We start from the raw sequence: 23,368 nt of genomic DNA on the forward strand, positions 1-23,368 counted from the left end.
GCAGCGGTCTCGCCTTTCGACTGAAAGACCTGGGTTCGGTCCTGATGTTAGTCAGAAGTTTAGTTCTGATCCACACGTAATTGTGTGTTGATATGTCTATATATACATGCATATATTTATACATATACTATACACGTGCATACACAAACACAATAAATATACATATATATATATATATATATATATATATATATATATATATATATATATAAATATGTGTGTGTGTGTGTAGACGGAGATAGATAGGCAGATATGTATGCTATAACAGGATATATACCTTTGGTATAACCGTTTGTTTCCTGTAGTTGCTTTATAATATATATATATATATATATATATATATATATATATATATATATATATATATGTAAAACGTCCAACGAAATTCAAATTGAATTTTGGGGGGTGGGCCACGGACTGTAGAAGATTTCAATAAATCTTGATCCGGGGCCAAAAACCCAATGAAGCTCTGGATGGATGAATGGATTATGGAATTTAGGGCATAGCACAAGCGCTGGGACCTATAAGATCATTCAGCGCTGAAATGAAAGTATGGCTAGATGGAAAAATGAGAAATGAAATGAAAATGATAAACTGATGACAAATCCTGCACTTGAACAGGACTGTACATCAGCAAAGGCCATTTTACTCTCCCCCCAGCATTCCGATCATCCAAAGTTATGAAAGATCGTTTTGGCCAGGGGGCCGAAGCTCTGGATGTTCGTTCAGGGAATCTTCATCCTATTCTTTAACAGTTTAGAAATATAGCAAGTTATCATGGGGAGGGGGGGGGGGGGGTTAACACGGGATTTCTATGACGCAATTTTATTGTTCTGTAAAGGGTGATGGCCTTGGAAATCTTAAGCTTCATTCCAAAACAATGAATTTGCTTTCGATCTCCATTTTCCTAATACAAGCTAGAAGGGTCGTTCATTAGGAAGCTCTATCAGACGACGCAAGAGGTTAAAGGTTGTTGCCCCCGTCATGTCTATCGAGTTTCTGTCACTTGCATTCCTCATACGCCCCTCACCCCTTTATCATCGAGGTCCATCTATCTTACACCCACTGCTTATGCTGTAATAGGAGCAGATGACTCGATCCTTCTGGATTCTTAGTCCGTTGCCTTCCGTTTATCAAGGTATTTGTTACTCACGAAGAATCCTAAGAACCTCGAACAGTTCCTCTTTACATGTCAGTTTCCAACTGGATTTTCAACTTGAAAGCGCGCCTTACTTCAGGAGTTCAGGCAGAGATGCAATGCATTACTGCCATAATAAAATTCTTGAATTATGATAATTAACTTTTACATTTTTTCCTATTTATTTATTTTTTTATTATACTATTTTTCTTTAACAAGTGTTCCCTTCCTTCTGTAATTCCCTTTCCCTCCTGTTACTTCTTTCTAACGAACACTTTAATATTCTTTGGAGGCTTGAATTTCAAGTCAATGGCCCCCTTACAGGATTGTTCCATACGAATAGGGTTCATCCTCTGAATAGTAATAATAATAATACTAAGTAAACAATTATTCTAGTTAAGCTCAATATACCCGAGAAAGTTTCTACTCAGCTCCCCTGTTAACTTTCGCCCCATTTCCATCCAAGTTTAAAGCTAAATCCTTCCTTTCGAATTGTTTGAAATTTATCTTGGAGAGACAGCAGTATCAAGGTAGCAGGATCTGTTTCCCGGAATCTCAGAGTTGTTTCTTCAAACCTGCATCCGAATTGGTAAGGACATCATATTGGTCGCATGCCTGTCCGGAAAACTGATACTGAAGAAACAATCAAAATAGAATTGTCTGATATGGAACCTTGTCTTAAAAAACTCCCGAATCCATTTCTCTCTCTCTCTCTGGTTGACAAGTAATGTAATGAAGTCTCCTAACTTGTTTCCATGTCTCCAACCCCCAATATATATATATATATATATATATATATATATATATATATATATATATATATATAGTATATATGACTAATAAAAACAACAGATTCTCGGGCCCTACCAATCTTTCCTAGATGAAAAAAATACTATGAACCTCTCTCTCAGTATATTTCCCTACTGTCCGTCTAGATAAGCTAAAAAGTGGGGCAGTCTTCTTTCACCTCAGGCTACCCTCAACCCATTTCCCACTATTTTTATTCTTTCCATTTTATTTTCCTCAGTGGTAACACATCCTTCTCTTTACATAAAGGACTACACAGAACCCAGCCTCCCACTGCCCTTTTAGTACCATAACAATAAAAATATTTCTATTGCAAAAGAACTGAATACAAACGACCACCCTAAACATTTGGATAAAAACTTGTCAAACGCTAATTGAAGGAATGTCACGTCATATAAAAATTGCAAGCTATCTTTTTACCTTATATCGCGCGCTCTTCCTGGGGAAAATGAGGTTAGTACCTGCATACGTTAAGGATAATAAACGGTCCCAATTATCCACAACACCTGTGCAAAAGTCGTTTCAATTCGAATGAAACCGGAACACGGCTCAAAATTACTATTGAAGCTAGTACACACAATGTACTGGGATCTTTTCTAGATAGCGACCACCCAAAGGTCACTATAAATTTGATATCTATAGTCTTTTGTTTATGTTTTTAAGGTCATCCCCCAACGGGATCGTATAAAACAAGCCGCAAAGGCGGATACCACATACCGAGTTAAAACCCTTGGGGTCATCATCATCTATGACAGATCCCTGGGCTGAAGGTACAGTACAGTGCACTGGTAAATGACCTTAATATTCTTCCATTCCCTTCAGAATCTCGAGAGAAAACTGAAGAGAATGTTGCCTCGCATATAAAAACATAACAGTACGATCGTATGATCACATGGGGGTTAGAAAGTCTCCCATGGGAGACACAACGGGTACAAAGTTCGATAACTGATCAAGTGTGTGTGCTCTAAAATACTTGATAGCTGGAGTGAAGGGGGGTGGGGGGAATTCACTCAAGACCCAGTAAATTACAAGACTAGGGAATATTCCGTAAGGCTTCCTAAATACAACTGATTGGTTTGCGATTTACTTATTCGCCAAAGTCAACAGTTTCGAACCACGGGATTAAGACGCAACATAATATTTGAAATCTCTTATTATGTAAGCAGTGAGCTGGGGTAAATTTGACAAGAGAGAGAGAGAGAGAGAGAGAGAGAGAGAGAGAGAGAGAGAGAGAGAGAGAGATGAATTACCGGTACTCTGGTATAGTGCGAAGAGGTAAATTTGAGAGTTGGATTCTTCTATTCAATTCAACGGTATTATCAGGCACCTTCAAGGTTTGATTGATTGATTTATACACTTTTGGCATACATGCCAAGCACTGGGGCAACTAAGGACATTCAGCGCTGAAAAAGAAATGGACAGTGACAAGGTTTGAAAGGTGTAACAAGGAGGAAAACCTCGCAGTTGCACAATGAATCGTTACGAGAGGGTTGACATTGGAAAGCTATAGCAGCGATTAGCTCAGAAAACAAAACATGCTGCTGGTAATGAGGGATGTTACTCGTACCATAATCACCCAACCAGCCCAAATAAAAACAAACTGGAGACACTTTCCTTTCCAGGGATTGGAACACACCTAGGCCTAAACAAAATTAGGAATAGGAAGGAATATCAAATTTAGGCCGAAGACCAAGCGATGGGACCTATGAGGACCCATGCAGCGCTGAAAGGGGAACTGACAGTAAAATGGTTTGAAAAGTGTAACTGGAGGAGAACCTCAAAGCGGTTGCACTAAGCAGAAACCGTTAGGAGAGGGTGGAGGAAAGAGAATATGAACGGATATACACCAAAAGAAACGAAAGGGGCTGCAGCTAGGGACAGAAGGGACACTGCAAAGAACGTTAAGTAATGCCTACAGGGCACACCGTGAGGTGCACTGACGGTATTATACCTCCCTACGAGATAAACCAAGTATACTCTTTTTTTTTTTTTTTTTAATCTGTCCATCCGCCTGCGTCCCGAGTTTTAAATAGTTACGCTATGTGTAAGTTTTAGGTAAATAAAAGGATATCTGGGTGTACATTTGCAACTGAAAAGTGCTTTAATAATTTACTGTATGCGAATTACATCGTTAATATTCGAAATAGGATATTATTTAAAGCCCGGGACGCACTGTTACCATGCGCAAACACCACAGGCGGATGGACAGATGGAAAAAAAATAGTATAGGAATAGAAAGTCGAGATGACCTATTAAGCTATAGCCATTGATAGTTTAGAGATATCAAGGAATAGTCTAGGTAATGTTAGTGTACCTGAACGCTGAAGTTAGCAGTGCAAACCAACCGTCCAACGGGCTAATATCAGTCAAAACATGCAGACAGAACGTGATAATTTTCAAATTCGCGATGCGATGACAAGATAAAATCAGAATACATTACGGGGAATTTTAAAGACATGAGCATGGTCAGTTTCAAAGAAAATAGCATAGTCTTTATTAAAGCAAATAGTTTAGCCATTTTGAAAGAAATAATATATACAGCAAGTTTCAAAGGAAATTATATAGCCAGTTTTCAAGAAAATAGTATAGCCTTTTTGAAAGATAGTATAGCCAGTTTTAAAGAAAATGCTATAGCCAATTTTAAAGAAAATGGCATTGCCAATTTTTAGAAAATAGTATAGCCTAACAATCGATTAAATTTATCGCCTCAAATATCAATCAATCTCAACAGATATTCAGACACGTAGGCCTAAGGTACCACTAGATTACCGGGAAGGGCTAAAACGGCTGAATATAAATAGCAAATTAAGTTCTCGACACAAGGGTCAATAAACTTCAACAGCGTCGAGCGCAGATTTTAAATAGCTCCTATCCCTTCATCATGAATGCATGGCTATACATTGAGCTCGCATACGCGTATGAGTCTATGAATTCAAGATGATAAATGCCTCCTAAGATTGGATATTCTCTCTCTCTCTCTCTCTCTCTCTCTCTCTCTCTCTCTATATATATATATATATATATATATATATATATATATATAGATATATATATAATGTATATTAAATATAAAAAATACTAAAAACAAAAACTGATAAAGGAAAAACATGCAAATGGCTTGCAGCCTGAGAGAGAGAGAGAGAGAGAGAGAGAGAGAGAGAGAGAGAGAGAGAGAGAGAGAGAGAGAGTACCACTTACACCGAACTAACTAGACTTTAAAACTAGGCCTACTCATTCTCACTAAATGACAAGTGTTTCCTTGAGTAGTTACCGGAAACATCAAATTTATTCTGTGCAATGAAGCATTAAGTAAGACGGGACCATTATGAATTACATATATTAAACCTCTACTAAAATAACGAAGAATGAATGGAACAATGCAAATAGGTCACTATAGCACGTGGTATAGGCCTATGCTACAACTAACTCGATCTTAAACAATTAAGCCTATACAAACTGTATGTCCCAAGTGTGCATAGACCTTGTATACAAGAATGCCAACAAATTAGCCTACGCCATGTCGCCCACGACCACCTTGAATGGCATAGCTTACTTGTTTGCTCAGAAATCTGTACCGTAGACTTATCCAGATGCGTACCCAACGATCGATGAATTTGACGGCTTCTTCCTCAGTATACACGCCAACACACGATATCAAGGCTTTGGCCTCATGAGACAGCATAAACACAAGACTGAGGAAACACCTGCGTTCACGAGACGAGAGAGAGAGAGATTTCAAGGTGAAGAATGCACCAGTCATCGTTCCGTACTCCCTCAGACATAGACGCAATCACATTTCAACGAAGTTAAAAAAAAAATAATAAAAAATGTTCCTTTCACAGAAAATGGGAATAACGAAATTGTGGATGGAAACTCATATCGTTTTGACGCTAATGAGGTCCGATTCAAAACCCTGGTTGGCCTAATCAGATGATCCGTTGAAGAACAACAGGTCTGGCTTATATTTTTTCATCTCTCTCTCTCTCTCTCTCTCTCTCTCTCTCTCTCTCTCTAGAGAATGACTTGTCATTTCATCATTATCATTGAATCTATTTACGTTATAATTTCCGCCATGGAAGTTATAACTATCCCAAGATAATGCAAAATTGAACATATCTACGTTGTAATCTCCGCCGTGGAAACTATAACTACCTCAAGATAGTGCAAAATAGTGTCAATGTCTGCATATATACATAAAAAAGTACAATTCACGAGGCAGAAAATTGACATTATCCTCTGTATCAACAACAATGAAGCACGCTGAAATTTTTAAACAGACGACTGCAATATCTGATACAAAATAGATGCAAAAAAATTCAGTTAACAGCTGCAATGGGAATCATGTCCAAATCTGGGGATTAATTTTCTTTAACATACAGTTGCAATGTATAATCCCTCTCCCATTACTATAGCAAGAACGTGTTCCCATTTTAACATAATACTATAGAGAAGATAATTCACAGCTAAGTATAGGTACATATATCTAAAAATAAATCTCTACAGTCTTTGCACCCATACATAACTTAGATCTGCTTCTCCATTTAGACTCAATATTAATGATAATAATAATAATAATTAATAATAATAATAATAATAATAATAATAATAATAGTGCATGGAGTTATCATCTGCATAACTGTGTACAGGGCCAAAACATAATCTAGAGTGAAAACCGAAATTCGTACTTTTTTTAAAGATCTAAGTAATTACTAAAATACGTCTACCATTTCATTTCAATAAAACATTAAACTAAACAATGCTCCACACCTTGAAGGACAAAAATCCTATAAAGCGTGACGCCCCGAGCGATTACTTTGTTCCTGTTAACAGACTATGACGAAATAGTCATTGGGTAATGAGAAACTACATAACCGGAAGTAATATTAACCATAAAAATCGCAAATTGAAAGGACAACTTCAGAGAACGGCATTTGCATCCATAAAAAATCTTAATAACTTATAACACATCCCATATAGTATATATATATATATATATATATATATATATATATATATATATATATATATATATATATTTATTTATAAATTATTGTCATCATGAAAAGGTAGAAAATCTTCTGTATGGCAACTTCTGAGACTAGCTAGATTTGGATATGAAAAATAAATCTAAGGAAGGCTTATAATTAACACTGATACTCTAAGGAGAGAGAGAGAGAGAGAGAAGAGAGAGAGAGAGAGAGAGAGAGAGAGAGAGAAACAAGTTGAGTGAATAACAAAGAACGCATATCCCCAAAGAGTACTGAGAGAGAGAGAGAGAGAGAGAGAGAGAGAGAGAGAGAGAGAGGCAGTAACAAAACACCATCCTGCTGAATTTCATGGCAACAGCAACTGGAGCAAATGACCTAAACGTCACCCAGCTGGTTTCACAGTTCAGGAGATATATACAGGCAAGTGTTCGATAGGAACAATCGAGCTACGTATTTCCAACGCTTTCGTATAAACGCCTGCAAAAGATATTTTTATTTTAAACGTTTTGTGAATTAGGACACTGCGATGGCAACACCTTACGCTCACGCTATCTATTCCTTCAGCACAATTTCAATTATGAAATCGTCAGTGGATGATACTTTCATTGACAATACATAGTCACAGTCCAGAGCGATCATTGTAAGAAATCAGCACGGGCCGGAGAATGTTGAACTGGGTGAAATGAAATAATAATTAAATTATGAACATAGTGAAATATTTTACAACAACATCAGCTCACTAATGTTTTACACACCAACAGCAAACTAAAAAGCTTAAAGAGCACTGGAAGAGAAGTATGCCAATGACACTATTATCCTATTTTTGGAACACCAATCAGCCGCAGTTCATTTCTAGTACTATTTTCATGAGCACTTGTGTTTAGATCGTAAAATCATCCAGCTTTATCAATTTCGATATTTCTCTTACAACCTAGTAAATATAAACACCATGGGCGATACACTTTAAACGAATCTAATGCGTCACATTGCTAGACTCATAATGGTCTGTTACGTGTCACCTAATCCACTGGACGCCGCGTTTAGTACTAGCCTCTCGGGATATAACACCCATTTCTATATTGAGTGGTTGACAATTGTTATATTATTAATAATAAACGACACATATATTACTTAGCACTGCGTCCAACGAGTCTTCCCCCATGTCTAGTACTATCACCTATTTACGAGTAGGTGACGCGTAGATAAGCCAAAGTAGGACCCACCATAATGCGCTCCCGAAGAAGTTGATCGTAAATTTTAATTGAAAAATATAACAATTCCTTCAAATAAACATAAGGTAGATTACACCTGAAAATGCCTATAAACACCAAATGCCGTAAACATTCTTAATTAATCCTCTCCCTCCAATATTTACTCGACAGCACTGTAGTACTATCATTCGAACCAATTCTGTTTAGGCATACTATCTCTAAAATAGACTAAAAAAAAAATCACCAATCCAAACGGAACAACCTCAAAAAACTGAGTAAACGAATAAATAAATAAATAAACCGCACATTTAGCAGAAAAAATTTGAATGGAAAGTAAAAGACGAATAGAATACGAAACTCTCCTTCGGGCATTTTTGGGAGGAATAAAATGGTCCCTCCAAAACGAGCCCCGCCTTCTTTCCTTTTCCCCCCGTGGTGTTTCAGACGACTACCGGTGCCGAAAAGGACGACATAAAAATGACAGTGGACCTTTATAATATTTCAAGTGGGCAGATAGGAAAAAATAAAAATAAAAAAGAGCCGTCCTTTTTTAAAGGGATGCAATCCGAGTGCCGAGGAAAAGTTCGACAATAAAGGAAGCAACGAAAATGTGCCAGTGTCTGTACGGACAGCTTACGTATATAGGCCTACACACACGTGTATATATATATATATATATATATATATATATATATATATATATATATATATATATATATATATATATGTGTGTGTGTGTGTGTGTGTGTGTGTGTGTGTTTATATACAGTTGTGCGTAGGCCTGTGTATCATAACCAGTCCGGATACTAGATGCGGGCACATTTATGTATGTATATGTAAGTATGATATATATATATATATATATATATATATAATATATATACATATATATTCATGTGGATATTGAGTGAGAAAAACATCTGGATAAACTTACAAGTATAGTAAAATGGCTGAGGTGAAAAAGGGGAAACAAAAGTGTTCTGGGCCAATTTGCTCAAGTGGAAAATAACCCTGAAACGCGAAAATGATATAGTACGGCGCATCGTGTGAAGGTGGGTTCGACGCACTACTGGTGAACAGTCCACGTAGATCAATGAGGCTGCCAACATTGTACAAATTTTACTGTACGTGGTGTTCATGCACAAGTCAGTTATACAGTGCATTAACATGGCAACGACAATCCACTCTTAGTATGTACTATTTTAAAAATGGGATGCTGGATAGCTGCACATATAAACAATCAGTAACATCTATGGTGTATCTATATAATGTCACGGGATGTAAGTTAAAAACCACAATAGGTTAGCCTATGTGAGCCAGGCAATATTTTCTAAATTACAAAAAATGAAAAAAAAATCGAAAGCTCCTATTGAGAATCATTTTTGCGTTTCGAAATATATAGCCTAGCTCGCATAGGGTACATAATTGTGGATTATTACTTAAAAAGTTCCATTCACCGTCTACTGACATAGATATATATATATAGATATAGTATATAATTATATATAGTATATATACTAAAATAGTATTTAGTATATATAATATAAGTATCTATATATATATATATAACGTTTTAGCTAGAATTCAACAGGCTTTGCACGCGAAGTCGACGAAATATTTCACCAAAATAAGGAGTATGGTATAAACATAATTTTTTTTTTTTAATTGCATGGTGGCAATCATTGGATTTTAAAATAAATTTTAAAAATTAAAACTGCTCTTAACTAGAACTCAAATAAGTTTTCCAAGCATTGGATATTTACAATTATCAATAAAGAAACACAAGTTTTTGTGGAAATCAACTTAAATTCTAAACCAAATTATCAAAGATTTTTCTGAAATCAAAACTAAATTGTCAATGTGTTCCGTGAATTTACAACCAAACCACTAACGAGTTTCGTGAAATTGAAAGCAAATTATCAATGAAATTCATCAAAACTAAATTATCATTTTTTTGTGAATTAAAACCAAATTATCACCGAGTTTTGTTAATTAAAATAAAATTATCATCGAGCTGTGTGAAAATGAAACCAGAGTATCAACGTTTTGTGAATTTTAAACCAAATTATCAACGAGTTTTGTTAATTAACACCAAATTATCATCGAGTAGTGTGAAACTGAAACCAGATTATCAAAGTTTTGTGAAACCAAAACCGGATTATCAACGAGTTTTGTGAGATTAAAACCAGATTATCAACGAGTTGTGTGATTAAAACCAAATTATCAACGAGTTTTATGAAATAAAACCAAATGATCATTTTGTTAATTTAAAACCAAATTATCAACGAGCTTTGTGAAATTAAAACCAAATTTTCAAAGTTTCGTTAAATTAAGACCAAATTATCAACGAATTTTCTCATATTAATACCAAATTATCCACGAGTTTTGTTAAATTAAAACCAAATTATCAAATTTTTAAAATCTAAACCAGATTATCAACGAGTTTTGTTAATTAAAAACAAATTATCATCTAGTTCTGATAATTAAAACCAATTTGTCAACGAATTTTCTTAATTAAAACCAAATTATCATCGAGTTGTGTGAAATTGGAACCAAACTATCAACGAGTTCCGTGAAATTGAAACCAAACTAGGTGTCAATGAATATTGAGAAACTGGAACCAGATTATCAGTGAAATTGTTAACATTAAAACCAACTTATCCATGAATTTTGTTAATTAAAACCAAATTATCAACGAGTTTCGTGAAATTGAAACCAAACCATCCAGAATATTGAAAAACTGAAACCAAATTTCCAGTGAAATTTTTTAAATTAAAACCAAATTATCAGCGAAATTTTTTAATCAAAACCAAATTATCAACAAGATTAGTGAAATCAAAACCAAAAATATCAACTGTCTTGGGTTCCACTGACCTTCCTTATGCTTCCTGAACTTATTGAAGATGGAAGACATGTTGCTGTGTAGAAGTAGGAGCTTTCGCAGCGGCAAAAGCAGAGTTTAGAAGCGGAAAAGGTTATTTGGTTTAACTGGGCCTACGCAATGAACTAGCCAATCCACATAATCAGAAGGATCAGACTTTAATTGAAACTAATCAGGCTTTAATTGCAACTAATTACCAACTTCCAAATGTTCTGGGTTCAGTGTGTTACACCATCATCGCCTTGCAGTATGCCGTAATGTAATGGCAGACACTAGGCTTAACACTTAGTAGGCCTATGGTTAATTTGGATACAGTACTTCTTCACACTAAGGCTTTTCTGTGTGTAACTTCAACTGTCACGCTAACTGTCATGTTTACGAACTACAAAATCACTGAAAACTTTCAAGGTTAATTATGAATTGTTTCAAATAATCCTGGGCCAATGAAATCAAATTAATTAAAATTTAGACTTTTCTAAACTTGGATTTTTATATGGATAATCACTCAAATGAGGTTTCAGTCTTGTTTGTAGACCATTCTCAAGTAACACACTTTTTAAACCACACAGATAAAAATACACACACACAGACGAGATAACTTGAAACGATTTTATCGTTATCAGGTAATTCTTCACATTTCCATCTCTTGGGTTTTACCGCGTCCTGATAATATTAACTTTAAACACACAAAGCTGAGCGTGTCCTGGTAATATTTATTTAATCACACAAAGATGTCGTGTCCTGGTAATATTTATTTTAATCACACAAAGCTCAGAATGTCCTAATTATACTTATATATTAAATAAATACACAAAGCAGAGCGTGTCCTAGCATAAGCTAGATCAAAAGTAAATACACAAAGTTTCACCAATTCAAATCACTTGTTGGATCCAAATATTCACATAAACAATTTCTCGTTTCCGAAAAAATGAACAAAAGTCGGGGGACAAATATAAATAATATCTGACCACTCGCACAATTATGTCGATGGTAATTTCAGGTATATTAGGATTTTTAAATAAAAACAAAACCTGGTCGAAAATCTAAAAAATAACGGACGCACGCACGAACACACAATGCCACGCGAGAACCACAATAGCGGAGCGGAGCTGCGATCACCCGACTATCACGGAGGTTCCCAACACACTGAGGCCTTATCACTTTTTGCTTACGGCTTACCCTTTCGCCTCGTATCATCATTGCCCCACCCCCGATCAACCGCCCCCCCTCCACGGCACCCATAACCCTCTCCACCCCTACCACCCTAACATTCCCATAATTGCTCGCGTTATTACCATGAGTGATTTCAAGGTGATATAAGGTGTTACGTTACGTCATTTTAAAGAAACGGACGTAATGTAACACCTCGTCAGCCCACAGTATCTACTGTGATTTACAGTAGATTGAAGATTTAACATTTCTCGTAAAAGAAAAAATACTTTAATGCGTCTAAATCCTCGTCTTGCTAGATTTAATGTTTCTCGTAAAGGAAATACTTCGATAAGTCTAAAATCTTTATCTTGTCATGATTACAGGATTAACTGTGGACTGGCCAGTAGTTACATTTTGAATATTAGTGTGTTTACACCAAATATCCATATTTAATGCGTTTACTTCTTCCAGAAGTGCTAATTGAATAAAATTATCATAAAAATAATAGGATATCTGCAAGACTGCACCTTGAGACAGCTTGAATGCATGTATATATATAAAACTATATTTTCATGATATTGTTATTATTTACTGGACGAACAATTACTAATGTAAAATAGAGCGGAAAAAAACGGTAGCTGATAAACAAGGTAACGCAAGGAAGAGAAAAATGAATCAGTGAGCTGATGCTCTGCCATCTTGAGTAAAGCAACAAATAAAGGTTTCATAAAAGTTACAAGTCAGCAAGAGAAGCTGGCTGCCAAAATGGAAAGTTTAGACTAATGGACCACGCTGACGAATGATTATGAGTTATTAGCAATAATATAAGTCTCTTGCGGATTTCGTCAAGAACAGCTAAGCCTTGGTAAGACAGGAAAGACGCTCCCCTGAGAATATTGCCTGCAGAAGTCATAATGTTGGTTTACTGCGTGATTTATGAAAATTAGGCTATGCAGCCAAGCAGTGGGGAGCACTTTGAGCCATTTAGGCTTAAGAAAGTGAAAAGTGATTGGACGGCAGGGTAAAGAGATGACGAAAATGAGTTGAAGAGGTTGGACAGTAAGATAAGAGAACTTCCCGGAATAGAGGTAAATTAAAAGACCACAGTATGCGTAGCCATTAGTACTAGGTTAAGAAACAGTAGGGTGATCGACGAGAATACTTAAGAATTGAAAGTGTGAAGAAGGTGACTTATTTTAGTGAAGTTTAGGAACTTATACATTAATTATGCTCATAAATAAGATGAAAATTCTAAATCAGGAGGTCCGTCGTTGAGATTGCTAACGAGTCTGTTAAATGCGTGGTGACTGCTGGCTGGAGTTGGGGGAGCGGTGTGGGGGTGTCCCCTTCCACCGGGTTGTCTACCACTAGCTCTTTTCGGTTATAGGAAAATCGTCCCTGGCTTGGAAGATGAGGGACTTGTGTATCATATATATATATATATATATATATATATATATATATTATATATATATATATATATAATACACCTCCGTGTAAAGATGGAGGTGCATACACAGCAAAATGTCCATTTTACGTTACGAGAAGAACTGCAGTTACGGATTATACATCAGTGCATGATTATCTGCAAAATTGTGAGTATATACCCTCTTCAAACAATTGATTCATAGCGAACTGCGAGGTTTTCCTCCTGTTACTACACCTTTCAAACCTTTTACTCACAATTTCCGTTCCATCGCTGGGTCCCAGTGCTTGGCCTAAATTCTATTTTCATTTCAATTCAAGCCATCGTTGACTGACTATATAGGCCTGCCTACAGTATTTCTCGAACCATGAATTTGCAACAGAAACGCCACAGCCTAGAAGGAAAATGTCTTAGAATTGCCTAGAGAATCTAGCATGATAAAAATAACCACTAGATTCCGTTCCCAACATAAAAACTGAAGTAATAGGACTAGTACCATGTAGGGTGATATTACGTTTTCAAGAAGGATAGGCCTACGTTCGGTAAGTGTTTCGTTAGTTTAGTTCCCTATTTGATTTGGAGACCAAGACGCTGATGCTGTTTGGTGCTATATATATATAACGAATTTATTGAGGGAACCATCCTTCCATCAACCGTAAATTTGCGCTAATCTGAACCGGTCAACGTGGCTGCCGTAACTAAGTGGTATCTCAATTTTTTTTTTTATTTACGCTTTTTTAACGCCCCACAAACCTTCTTAAATTTTTCATATTGAAACTAAATGAAGGTATGCAATAATTTAATGACTATACCTACCGAAGACTCAACGGGATTAAAATGACCCACGGGTGAAACACCACTGGATGGCAGCAGAGTGGTTTTGGCGGGAAGGGAGGCACGAGGGGAGTCGGGGATTACTCCTCAAGGACGCGCATAAAGGTAGTTTACACTTACGCACTTTCGTGTTGCGGGCTGTTACGGCGTGGGATCGCAAGAAACCGTTACAAAATTGACGCAGTGGGGAGAAAATTTGACCGTTATTGGGTGGCGTGGGGCGGACCCAGGTGGTAGGTTACGGGCACCTCATGGCGTGTTCCTGCTGTTCCCAGCGGAGTGTTACAGAGTTGGCGCGGTGGTCGTTGTTGCTATGCCAGGACACGCGCTCTTGCGACTTTGTTACTCCGTGTAGTGGTGTGTTGCGGAGTAATAATAACATAATTCATAATAATGAGACAAATGAGAAGCATATAATGCACATGTAAAGCATAGAAAGTAAGAAAATGAACATGAAAAGCATAGAAAGTAAGAAAATGAACATGAAAAGCATAGAATGTAAGAAAATCAACATGAAAGGCATAGAATGTAAGAAAATCAACATGAAAAGCATAGAATGTAAGAAAATGAACAAGAAAAGTATAGAATGTAAGAAAATGAAATTGGGACTTGGTTTATACCATAACATTTTCAACTGCAAATATCATATATTATCAACTGAGGTCAATATGTCTTTAGTCTGTTACTGATTTTTCATTGTTCCCCTGTTAATAACTGTCCAGTCAATGTTAATTATGGTTTCATTATCATATTTGTATGTGTTCATGTTCATTTGATCATGTTCTCAGTGTAAAGCGAAGTCAATCATGTTTAGTACATTTCTAAAATGTTTAAAAGATCGTTGTTTTGGTTACCAAATGATTATTTATTATTGTAAAGTCAGAGCAACCTACCTTATAGAAAATGAATGCCAACATCAGGATTACACCATTTTTACACCTAGTTTTTATGAAAGTATGATAGATATATTACGAAGTGCTAATAAGATGACCTCTTATCCACAAAAAACAAAGTGGTATATGAACATCTAATGAAAAACAGTGAATATGTTCCAAATATTGAAAAATTCTATCCACTATTCAACTGGAAACTAATTTGGAAACATGTAAATAATAAGTATATAGAAAATAAAAGTAGAGAAATTTTGTTAAGTATGTTCATGAAGTTTTAAGTACAAATGATAGGCTAGCCATGATGAAAATAAAAGATGTTAAGGAATGCGGTGTGGATGCATAGAAACTATTATGCATATGGTATATTTTTGTCCTTTGGTTAAGAATTTGTTGTCCTGGGTATTCGAATTGATTAGAAAATGTTGTAAATTAAAAACTAATAGCAGTTTAAGGATTTTAAAACTAGATTTTGAAGCAAACTCAAAAAGGGATGAAAATACAGCAATGGCAATAATAGCAGATTTTATTTCAAGTATATGGATGGCAAGATATTTGGGAATAAGTATACTGACCAGTAAATTATTAAATGTATTAAGAATAGACTGTTAAATACATTTAATGTAAATATTATAGGATTTAAGTCTAATGTTAACAAAATTTTCACGAATCAGTATGTTTCTAATTTAAAAACATATTTAGAAAAATAATAAATTGTAATGTTTTTATATTATACATAATCTTATAATGTATTTACAAAATTGTAAAATGTAATCTTGTAAAGTAATATTTCTTAATAAAAGAAAAAAAGTATTGAGGTTCACCTAAAAAAAAAATCTACCTAGGGAGACGCCGTAACACGCCGCAAGCACGCCCCACAACATGTGCGCGCCATTTATTAATCGTGTATGAAGGCGCCGTAAGGGCACCGCACAGCACGGTAACATCACGCCATAGCACTCCCTCGCGGGTGGTACTACGTTGCACCATATCGCACCACATGGGGTGTGGCACGGCGCTGTGCGGGTTCTTACCACTTTTGTTGCAAGGCCGAACCTCACCACATACATCAACCCGCCAGACGCCGCTCAAAAATTTGAAATGATTTAAAATCTGGGTGGCGTCGAGCGGCTTTAATGGTCATCGCCTGGCCCCGCCAGCGAGGCGGTGCGCTTTTGGTGTGTTTATAGTCCGGTTTGTAACGGTTTCTTGCGATCCCACGCCGTGACAGCCCGGACCACGAAAGTGCGTAAGTGTAAACCAGTCTTAATGCTGGGGTCACACATTCACGTATCACGACGGCGTATACCCACGTATGTGGATCGTGGGCATCATCGCGGTGAAATGACCTTGAATAGCTGGTAAACAGGACACGGGCTAACGGACATAAAGCCAGCACCATAAATTGCGCCGCAAATGTACGCGCAAAGAAAGCAAGGTCGGACGTCTACCTGAAACTAACGCCGATATTGTAATGTTCTATGTACGTCAACCTTATGTCAAGACCACGCCCACCGTTGTGGTGCCGTAGGGTACAAAAGGGCCGGCCTGTGAACAGAGCTTGCCGTTCCATAAACAGTCATTGTAACAGCTTGTCTCTTCGTTGTTTTCCTACAAATTTATCTATTTTAGTTTTATGGTAACTTTTTGATAGTAGCCATCTGTAATATATATAATATGTAATTAATGTAACATCACAAATAAATGAACATAGGATAAGTACTATATAAGACTAGCACTAGAATTTTCTTGCTTCGATTTTACCATTCAGACATACAGTTAGACATATAAAACTGTTGACTATGGGCGATTTATATTTAAGCGATATAGAATAACATCTAATAACTTATCAAACATTCTTGGAAATAAATAGGAATTCTACCTATTCAAGATAATATTTTTTAGATGTATATAAGAATTCCTCTCAGATATTTACATTATTTGTTACACCATTATTGTAAGACTGCTATTCAGAAGAAATAAATATCTTCGACAAGGGAACGTTCTGTCCCTCGTCAATGGGGGTAGCTTCATGGAGAGTTTCCGTGTCGCTGTCATCAGTCAGAATCTCATCCACTCCGACTCCTGTAGGTGGAAGTTGACATTTTCCCTGTCCTGAATGTCTGCAGGAGTGGCTGTAGGAGTCTTTTCCGGGCCGAAAGAACGTTCTGCAAGATGTGACTTACGTTGATGGTCCCTTCCTTGGTCGTTTTAGGAGGTTCGGCATCTTGAAGGGCGCTGTGGAGAGCTTGAAGGAAACTGCTGGTCTTAGGAGATGGAAACAACAGCTGACCTGAGGGCGCCGACCTGACCTTTTATACCACGCTACAGCGTTGCTATGTCATACAGGGTTGTAAATGTGTGAATCGGTTTTGCCGTAGGCTACGGCGCAATTAGGAGGCACGCGTGCTTCGCCACGGAAAGAAAACAACGACGGCAAACGATGCTGGGGACCCTAGTGCTTACCCCGCAGCAGTCACCGTGGCTCCCATGTGCAATGCCTGGAGCTACGTCAGGTGACATTTGGCGTGACCACCCACGACTTTTGAACATTTCAAAACTGGAGTGGGTTACGGCGACCTAGTGGGCGGAGCTTAGCGCCCGGACGACCCGTCACCGTACGTCTACGATTTTACGTATGTTTTACGTTACATTTACGGTTTACTGACGTAAACTGTTGCCAACTACCAATTTCCGCTCATGCGTTGATACGTGAATGTGTGACCTTAGCATAACGCTACTGAGTCTTTGGCGGGAAATTTGGTTTTATCATGCATGGCTGCCAAGCATTGTTGCCAATTGAGTAGAGCTTGACTCATACGCCGATGCCTTTACAAACTGTTTCCATGATCTCAAGTTGTCGTAGTAATGCAATAATGATAAAATTGCCCTAATATATAAATATTACAAATAGATACGATAAATTTACTTATTTTGTGTAAGTCTTATCCCCTGTTTGGAGGGTAAAGACATAACAATTGGCAACAGTGCTGCCAAGTCTCATGGTTCCTCTTCTGCCAGATTGTTCTGAATTTGTGCCAAACGAAGAATTTCACAGCCCAATCCCTATAAAATCTCAATATTTCATACAGTTGGAGAATAGATAGCAAAGTCTACTTATTGGATGGTTCTAAAACACTCTATTTATCTTAAATCTTAACAGATATCTGCATTTTTCGTAGTTTCATGATGAGTAAGTCAAGGTCCAAGTATGAAGGATTGGTAACCAGAATTTCCCTGATTTAAGGAATTTGAATTGGCAGTGATGTCAAGCATAATAAATTTTGGCCAAATTTGGGAGCTTGATAAGAAAAAAAAGTCTGTACTAACGATTATATTTATTTGTTTATTATTATTTACGTATATAAGAAAGTGGGAAGCTGCCAGATTTCCTTTGTGACTGCCAAATTTGCGCCCTTTCATGCTAACTGCCAAATCATTGTTTTTCACTTCCAAACACTCATTTTACTGCCAAAAATCGCCATATTTGGCAGTAAAAACTGCCAGTTTTATGTTCTTGGAAGGTTATCTCACAAATCATGCAGTGCAGAGCTGTTTATCATTTCCTTAGTTATATACAGCATTGTACAGCGCGAGTAGTACGGTGTCCAACTATGTATGGTTTGGTCAACATTCTCTTTTATTTTTTCCTGTATTTCAATTTCGGATCTTTCAGTCACCGTGAAAATCGGGGCATTTCTGGGGACAGATCACTGAAAACGTGTTTCTGGCTAAATATAACCTTAGAATAAAACAAAAACTACCGAGGCCATGCGGCTGCAATTTGGTATGTTTGATGATTGGAAGGTGGATGAACAACATACCAATTTGCAGCCCTCTAACCTCAGTAGTGGGATGGACAGACATAGCCGGCATAATAGTTTTCTTTACAGACAACTGAAAGCTAGGAAAAAAAGGAACATTGCAAACAACCTTTAGTAATGCCTAGATTGCACCATGTAAGGTGTACTGATGTCACTACCCTCTGACAGTTATGATAGGATGGTGCAAGAAGTCAGTGAAAGGACAATAAATGTAGGTACAAGGTTGTAAGAAAAAAATTAATAGTGAATGGAGTGCAAAAGGGTTGATGTTAGCAGATGATCCTACTGTATGCTACTAGGGAAAGTGAAAAGAAACTGCAGAAGACATTAAAAGAATTTGAAAGTGAGACTAAATGCCAAAGTAAGGTTACAAGGTGAAAACCATGAAGTTGGAGAAGTGAGTGTTAATACATATGACTGGTGGAAAAATGGCAATGTTCATATAAGTGTATCTGGGACGAAATGTAATGAATGAATGATGGTAGGATGGAATGCAATATAAAATTTAAGCATCGGGCAAAGCTCTAGGACCTTTGAAGTCATTCAGTGCTGAAAAGGTAATTGAGAATGAAGAAGGTGCACTATGAAAGAATTGTTTGGAGAGTGGAAAGTAAGCTAGAAGAAAAAATATGAACAGTTGCAAACAGAATGAAAGAGGTTGCAGCTAGGGGCCAAAGGGACGCTGCAAAGACCCCTAAATAGTGCCTAAAGTGCACTGTATGAGGTACACTGACTGCACTAAGCCCTATGGGGAGGATGATGGAAGAGAAGATAGGTGAAATGTGCAAGATAGCAGGATGTGTGTACCAAAGACTGGCAGGAATTTATAAATGCTTGGACTATCAAACCAACTTTTCCTTATGGAAAGGGAAAAAGCTGTTAAGATTTGCTGTTTGTTCAGTGCATGATGCTTATGAAGGCTTGATAGGGAACCAAACGTGGCTTTCTATAGAAGTGGTATAAAGGTTAGAGTTTTGAAAGGAAGGTCATAGCATTTTGAGGGAGTTCTGTCATGTGGAGAGAATGGATAATGAAAGTTTGGTGAATATAGTTTACAGTAGTACCTCGAGATACGAAATTAATCCGTTCCGAGGCATCCTTCTTATCATGAGGTTTTCGTATCTTGGACCACATTTTACGTGTAAAATGGCTAATCCGTTCCAAGCCCTCCAAAAACACTCCAGTAAATTTCATAATAAAGCTAAATTGACCTATAAACAATGAAATACTACAACAATTTGGACCATTCAATACCTAAATTAATAACAAAATGCAAAATAACCTGTAAATAAAGTGTATTAGTGCACATGGTATACAAGAAATACTGTACGTAAAATGTGGAAGCTTACCTTTCGAGTGAGGCTATCTCCGAAAGTGACAGCAGAGGAGGAGGAGGACAAACGGCAGATACGTACGTACATACGTACACTTAACTTTATGAAAACACATAAAAAAATGTAAGGAAAACATATAAACTAAAATTTACGAAACACATCAACAAAACTGTAACACTTAACTTTACAAAAAACTAAAATTAAATTTTTTTTTTTTCTTTTTTTGATTTTTAACTTTTTTTTACTTTTACATAACCTTTTTTTTTTTTTACATTACAGTATTTCAACTTCATCACCACCTTCAACGTTCTGTTTATCACTTGGCTCTTCCTTTTTGCTTTCAACTTTCTGTTTTTCATCACTTGGTTCTTCCTTTTTGCTTTCAACTTTCTGTTTTTTATCACTTGGTTCTTCCTTTTTGCTTACTCCTGCTAATGCTAAAGGCCTCTTTAAAAAATAACGATCCAAGGAAGATTGCTTCTGCCTACTTTTCACAATGTTCCTGAAACGACTCAGGCAAACGTCATCGAACTGCGCAAGCATATGACCTGTGTGAGCCTTTTCGGGGTGTCTTTTTTCAATAAACGATTACACTTTATGAAAAGCGGCTAGGACATCCTTAATTTCTGCCGTTGTCATAGGGTCCTCCTCCTCTTCCTTGCCACTGCTAGAGAACTCCTCTTGAACGACGTTATGTTGCATGGCCTCCAACTCCTTCAGGTCATCCGTCGTAAGCTCCTCTTGGTGCTCCTCGAGAAGGTCGTTGATGTCGTCCTCGTCGACGACCAGCCCCATGGACTTGCCGAGTGCAACGATCTCGTCAAGATCTGGTTCCAAAACAGTTTCGGGATCGCCAACTGTTTCGGACTCTGCAGCAACAGCTTCGCCCACGTCGAATCCCTCGAAGTCTTGGGTGGATACGGCATCAGGCCAGAGTTTCCTCCAAGAGGAATTCAAGGTTCGCCTCGAAAGCTCCTGCCAAGCTTGGTCGATGAGTCGGATACAAATGACGATGTCGAAATGTTCCTTCCAAAATTGACGCAAGGTGAGGTTTGTGGTATCGGTGATGTCGAAACATCTCTTGAAAAGATGTTTCGTGTACAGCTTCTGAAAGTTCGCTATCACTTGCTGGTCCATGGGCTGGAGGAGAGGGGTGGTGTTGGGCGAAAGAAAAAGAATCTTGATGAAGGAATACTCCGCTAGGATATCTTCCTCAAGGCCAGGAGGGTGGGGAGGGGCATTATCCAACACCAGCAGACATTTCAGGGGGAGGCGCTTCTCTTCCAAAAATTTCTTCACTGTCGGGCCGAAACACAGATACCCACTCGGTGAGCAAAAGCCTCGTTACCCAGGCTTTTGCATTGGCCCTCCACATCACTGGGAGCTTCTCCTTAAGCACTTTGTGGGCCTTGAAGGCTCAAGGAGTCTCAGAATTATACACTAGTAGGGGCTTCACCTTGCAATCCCCACTGACGTTCGAACAAAGTGCGAGCGTAAGCCTGTCTTTCATAGGCTTATGCCCGGGTAGCTTCTTCTCTTCCTCCGTGATGTACGTCTGACGAGGCATTTTTTCCCAAAAAAGGCCAGTCTCATCACAGTTGAAAACCTGCTGAGAACTGTAGCCTTCCTTGGTCATCATCTCGTCGAAAGTCTTCTTAAATGATTCAGCCGCTTTCGTGTCCGAGCTGGCAGCCTCCCCATGACGCACCACCGAATGGATGCCAGTTCGTTTACGAAATTTCTCAAACCAGCCATGCGAAGCCTTGAACTCTGGGGTTTGCGTTGAAGTCCCTTCCCCTCCGTCGTCTTCCGCCTGCGCAATCAAATCGCCGAAAATAGCGCTGGCCTTGTGGGCGATTGCCTTCTCCGTTACCGTATCGCCAGCGATTTCTTTGTCTTTTATCCAGACAAGAAGCAGCGGTTCCATCTCGTTGTGCATGTGGGTCCTCTTGCTGGACAAAATAGTGATGCCCTTGGACGGTGTAGCTGCTTTGATGACATCCTTCTGTTTAAGGATGGTGCCTATTGTCGACGGATTACGGCCGTATTCCTTGGCGATCACACTCAATCGCATACCAGCTTCATACTTCTTGATGATCTCCATCTTTGTCTCCAAAGAGAGCATGCGCTTCTTTCCGTGGATTTCAACTTTCTTGGGACCCATGGCTACGTTATCTTGTACGTAATTTACGTATAAGTACACAATACAGTTTTCGCACAACACGATAATTCGTATACTGCAACGAAATCACTAACGAATTTATGTTACTAAACGAAATTGTTGGACCAAACGAAAACCGCGTGCGTACGATAACGATGCTGGTACAAAGGGGACGAGGTAGGCACTCCACCACGTATACGTTACGACATAGATACATGATGGGAGGGATGCTGTCCAATAGAAGAGAAGGATCTCATGGCAGTGACTAGCATCAGGAACCAATGGGAGAGCAGGAGGATGGTGGCGAGTCTACTAAGATGGCGGCGCGCGAGTTTCAAAATTGTTATCGGTGGTTCGGGGGACTTTCAGAAACCTTTCGTATCTTGAAAACTTTTCGTATGTAGAGCTTTTAAATTTTTCGTATTGGCTTTCGTATCTCGAGTTTTTCGTAAGTTGAGCCTTTCGTATCTCGAGGTACCACTGTATTATTAAGTGTTAGGGGTAGGAAAAAATGCAGACCTTGAAAGGGTAATCCAGCAGTTAAAATAAAAATGTGGCAATGTTCACAGTACTGATTCTTCTCCAGCTAACCCCTGTTAGGGGAAAAGCCTTAATATATTTTATCTATGTATGGTGTTTTTACGTTGTGTGGAACCAGTGGTTATCCAGCAACGGGACCAACGGCTTTATGTGACTTCCGAACCACGTCGAGAGTGAACTAG

At 37.9% G+C, this 23,368-nt stretch overlaps 1 long non-coding RNA gene across 1 annotated transcript in view; it reads right to left on the bottom strand.

The window, feature by feature from the left end:
* Positions 1-12,168, bottom strand: part of LOC135216745 (uncharacterized) — a 142,586-nt gene extending 130,418 nt beyond the window's left edge. The window contains exons 1-2 of the long non-coding RNA XR_010314906.1: positions 12,093-12,168; positions 11,019-11,460 (exon numbers count right to left, since the gene is read on the bottom strand). This is a non-coding gene — a long non-coding RNA (uncharacterized LOC135216745). The remainder of the gene's footprint in view (positions 1-11,018; positions 11,461-12,092) is intronic.
* Between the last annotated feature and the right edge of the window lie 11,200 nt (positions 12,169-23,368).

Source organism: Macrobrachium nipponense, chromosome 6 (assembly GCF_015104395.2).
Source record: "Macrobrachium nipponense isolate FS-2020 chromosome 6, ASM1510439v2, whole genome shotgun sequence".
NCBI classification, from domain to species: domain Eukaryota; kingdom Metazoa; phylum Arthropoda; class Malacostraca; order Decapoda; family Palaemonidae; genus Macrobrachium; species Macrobrachium nipponense.